This window comes from Theobroma cacao, chromosome 3, assembly GCF_000208745.1.
Source record: "Theobroma cacao cultivar B97-61/B2 chromosome 3, Criollo_cocoa_genome_V2, whole genome shotgun sequence".
Taxonomy (NCBI): domain Eukaryota; kingdom Viridiplantae; phylum Streptophyta; class Magnoliopsida; order Malvales; family Malvaceae; genus Theobroma; species Theobroma cacao.
Genome location: NC_030852.1, coordinates 18,939,074 through 18,944,599, shown reverse-complemented (window position 1 = coordinate 18,944,599; position 5,526 = coordinate 18,939,074).

Sequence of the window (5,526 nt, the reverse complement as noted above, 5' to 3'; positions counted from 1 at the left end):
TGCTACAAATTGAAGTCTGCTGTATTTTGTTATCTTAGTATTTTTACTGTCATGAACAAAATCTGCTGATGCTATGCTGATATTGATGCTGATAAATGATTTTTGTTATGGCATTATGAATGATTTTGTTTGTAAACAGATATAGATAAGGTGTATAGTATATCAATTGAAACATGAATGATGTAGACAAAATCTGAAATCAATAAACTATTGACAGCTGCTGGAACATTTATGAAAATCTATCAACACTTACTGCTGAAAGTTTAATGATGATCTGCTAATACTTACTTGCTGCAAATCACTCCATATTGCTGCACATATGTACAATGTCATTTTCTATATGACAAAAATAAAATTTGATGGAATGAAGTAAGCAAAATATGCACATACTTAGGGGGAGCATATACTTAGGGGGAGCAATCCTTATTTTCTACAGAAAACTAAAAATAGTTAAAAAGATACTATGCTGTTAATGAAGGAATGTTTTGTCATCATCAAAAAGGGGGAGATTGTTGGCTCCATTAGTTTTTGATGATAATAAAGCATTCTTATTTATTTGTTTCTAATAACTTTACTTGAGTGTGCAGGAAATTAATATATAAAATTAATTAATTTAACTCTTCAAAGAGTATATCAAAAGAAAAAGAGGGATAAAAATAACAAGAAGCAAGTGTCTAACAATGAGAAAGCTTATTGGTGAAACAAGGAAGAGCGTTGATTGACTAAGATTCAAAATTGGAGAAATGGCGGGCTGAAGAGTTTGAGAAACAGAACAACCTTAGTCGATCAAGTCAGTTGACTAAGTGCTTTCTGCCAAGATCTGTAAACCAAAAACTGAATCAACTTAATCAACCAAGTTAGTCAACTAAGAGCTCTCTATCTGCAATTTAAACCAGAGCACTACAAGACAGATTAATGGCTAGAACTCATCCTCAACTATTTCCAACGACCATAAACTGTCAAACTACTATCAGAGTTGCATCTTCAAGTATAAAAGGGTCTTCCAACAATTAGAAACAAGTTTTTTAGAAGCTTTGAATGAGATTTGAGCTATAGAGAGTTGAAAAACCAAAAAATCTTCACTGCACTTGTCTGCACTTAAACGCCTACTCTTTGCATTTGTATTTTGCACTAAATCTTGTACTAATCAGATCAACCAGTGATCATAGGTACTTTCTTTTACTACTCTTCTTGTATTCTTAGAGTGAAGAAGTCACTTTAAAGGGTTGTTCAAGCTTGGGATAGCTTGATTGTTGAAGGTTGTGGTTGAGCCTTAGAAAACCATTTTGGGTTTTAGTTGAGCTCGTGAAAATCTAGTGTAAAAGGTTTTGGCTGAGCCTGGTAAAAGCCATTGTAAAGCTTGGTGAAAGCTTGTGAATTTGATCGGTGTTTAGTGAATTTGTGGAAAAATTCGTGGTTGGATAATCATGGTAGTGGATGTAGGTCTTGGACCGAACCACTCTAAATTGTTGTGCATCTTATACTTTGTTTTTTATTTTCTTAAGTTCTAGAAATTAGTTTCCAGTATTGTTAAGAGCCAAATTGTGCTATTCTCCCCCCTCAAGCACATATTATCGGGACCAACAAATCTTGGTCTATGGAATTGATTATAAACTAATTGATTGAAATTTATATTAATCAATTAAGTCATTAATCAATTCCATTGCCAACATGTTGGGAACTTAATAGGTCACACACAATGATTGCATTTGAATTAAATTGGAGAGTGACGATTTAAGTTAGACTTAAATCACATGAGAGGTAATTAACTTCTATAAACTTAATTAAAAGAGTTTAATTAAGTTTTTGGCATAATTATAAATAGTTATAACTATAAGGCCTTGGTTGCAAAATATAAAGGAAATTAATTTTGTTTTTACTTTTCAAGGACTTAATTAAAAGAGTTTAATTAAGTAATAGACCCAATATTATAATGTGTTATAATGTTGAGGGCTTAATTGCAAAATTGAAGTTATTTTAACCTAACTATATAAGTGACCTTTTAACTATTTTCCATATGAGAGTTTTTCACAATTGAAGAAAATGTAGTTTTTGTCAGAAAAAGAAAAAAGTTTTCTTTCTTTGCCACCACTCCCTTTGTGTGAAAGAGAAAATTGCTTATGAAGCAATTTTCGAGAAAGGTTCAGTTAAGATTGTGAAAAAGAAGAAAAGGACAATTGTTATCCTCTTTGCTAGCACAATGTATATTTAAAAACTCCTTCATTTGTTGAAGGTTCAAGTGCAATTGTGTGTACTACCATTGGAGGCCAAACACTTAATTGGCTAGGGTTTTGCTCCTTGTGGTGTTCACGGGATTGCTTCGAAAAGTGCTATCGTGATTACGAAATTACATGGCAAGGTAACTTTCTAAACAACAATTTATTTTGTCCTTTTATGTGTTAAATATCACCAAGGTGATCCATGGGTGGAGGCATGTTTTGTTGTTTAGTTATAAAGTTTTTAATTTTCTTTCCGCTACGTATTTTGAGCATACCATCCATAGCCAAACCCATCATTATAGTTGACTATGCTTCTCTATAGTTGACTATGGTTATGTAATCTTGACTTTTTTTGGCCTTTGACTTGTAAGGTTCAACTATGCCTCCTTTATAGTCAACTATGATTGTATAATCTTGACTTTTCCTACTTTTTGACTTGTAAGAGTCAACTATGCTTCCTCTATAGTCGACTATGGTTGTGTAATCTTCAAGTTTTGCATTCTTTTAGCCTTCAAATTGACTTGAGCTTCTCTAGGATTGACTTTTTGCTTGTTTTTTAAGGTATTTTTAGCTTTTCGGTGCTTCTCTCTTGCTATTTCCTCCTTGCCTCATACCTATATTTAAAAAACATTTCAAGGCATGTTTGCTCTTGCATTTTTAGTTGAATATGCATTGTTTGAAAGCTTATAAGGTGTTTTCTAGTGATGCATGACTTTCTAACAAATATGTAACTTACGAGACTGAAAATGTATTTCAAATGCTTGACATTAAGTTCAAGAAAACATGTGATTTTTATCGAATCAAAACATGATGTAACTTAAGGCTAACACAACTAAAATATGAAAGAATGAAACAATAAATAGAGTATAAGCTGAATGAGTAACGGGTAGAAAAATAAAAACTTCTCAATAAGATTTTTAGAAAGGTTCGACCTTCTAATGCCTATGTCCTTTCCCTTGATTGTATAAGGAGTTTGAATTCATTATTAGTTTACCTTTTCAACAAGGTTAAGTGTAACCTTTACAATATACCTTTTGCAGGATCAGGCGTAACCTTTATTAAGACATTGCCTTTTTCAAGTTGAAGCACAACTTTTATACAAGATGAAGCCTTTAAAGGATCAGGCAAAATCCCTCTACCTTTTACTTAGAGGTATAACAAATACACTAGTGGATTCTAGTGAATCACCAACTAAAAACCTCTAGGAAGATTGATAAAGAAGTTTAGGATAAAAAAGGTGAGAGCTTTCACAAGGATATGGATGATCAAAGAAGGTTTAAGCTCAAGAATGATCAACTTAAGAATAAAAATGTGATCTTTAGGTTCTTTGCTTGCTTAAAGATTAGAGCTTTTGTACTCATAGCTTTTTCTCTTGTTTTTTTGCTCTTTTCTTCTTCAAAGATGATTCAAATTCTTTCAAATTCTTCTTCTCTTCTTTCTTTAACATCCTCAAGAAGGATATTTATAACTTTTGAGATTTTTTTCCTGTTAGATTAAGATTTGAATAATTTCTTGTATGTTTTAACCAGCTTGCAAAATTCTGTCGCATCTGTAGAATCGATTCTTTGCTATTGAATTGTTGATTTTGTAGCTTTCTGTCTTTGGAGAATCAATTATTTTATTTTAAGGTGTTGGTTCTTCTAACACTAGGTTTAAAGGTGACACATTTTCAATCTTGGAGAATTAATTATTTTGCCTCTAGGTATTGGTTCTTCACTGTGGTCCGACATCAAAATTTAAATTTAAGCTTGATTTTGCCATTCCACCTATGTCCATTTGTACCATGTCTTTCTTAGTCACCAAGTTTCTAAGATGTACTTTTTGTGTTTCAAGAACCGACATCTTCTCCACGTGGAATCGGTTTTTTCTTCTTTGCTTTTCTCCTTTTGTATTTTGTCTCTCAAAAATCGATTCTTTGTTTATGAGGAGTCGGTTCTTCATAAATCCTAAAGCTTTTGTCTTTCAAGAATTTCTTTTTTTCTCAAAATTAATTCTTTCCTGTTGATCTTTGCTTGAGAACTGACTTTTTCTTCTCCAGAATCGATTCTTCCTGTAATCAAAGAAATAGATTTTCTTTCTTTTCATTTAAGAATCAAGTAATTTCTTTTGAGAACTTGATTCTTAGGTTGACACTTGGAATTTTGAAAACAAGAGAACTTTTAGAAAATTAAGAGATATTTCTTTAAGTTTAAAGGCATATGATCATTCATATTCAAAACATGTTCAAACAATTAAAGCATTTTAATATATTTTTCTTTTAAGTTTAGCTTTAACACTCCTTTGAGGATTTTCTTCATATTCAAAATATATTTCATTCATTTTCAAAGCTCATTAAGTTCAATCAATTTATTCATGTCAAAATAATAATAAAGCTAAGAATATCGATACCAGTAACATAGGGTGCCCCTTGCACCCATTTTGGTTGAAAGGTATAGTTACCATTAACTTATACATTTTGTCCAAAGAGTTTCTGTCTTCTAAGAATTGATACCCAAGGCATGGGTATCAATACTCTTAAAACAAAATATCTTTAGGACTCTACTTTACTTGGCAAGTGTCGATACCTTTTTCAAAGGTATCGATACCTCCATAAATCTAGAATTTTTTGCATTTTTCAGTATATACAAGGTTTTCCAAACCTCTTCCAACTTAAACTTTGACATTTAACACAAAATCATGTTTCAATTGGCCATAATTAGTGCAATTCAACACCAACAACACTTTCAATATCACTACCGGGTACTCCCTTCGATCCCATGACAATCGTCGCAATGTCTCGATAGACATTCATTACCCGGAATGTTAACCGAAATCTCGTAAGGCTCTTTCATCAATTTTACATCTCCCCTGTGATCAACAGTTACTAAATATCATCATTTAAGGGAATATAAACTATTTTTAAATAAAAAACAAACAAAAGTAATTTTTGCCACATAGGGGTATTTTGGTCATTTTTATTCAAAAATTTTGAAACATGGTGAAAATACAACATATGATCAAAAAATATACATTTCTTATCTAAAAATAATTTTAGTAATCTAAATCATCCATTTAAAAATGAAATTTTGGCTAATCAAACTAAATAAAAATATTAAATAAAATATTTCATTTTCTTATAAAACAATATTTATAGAATCCTGCATAAACAATTTTTGTAGTGTAAAAGCAAAATAAATTCATATATATAATAGCACACTAAACCAGGTATACGAAAATTATAAAACTCGACCCTATAAATACATGTCATGACATACATGCATTGAGTAGCATGTTATTACGCTAGAAAAGCACCTAAGAATAGACGAAA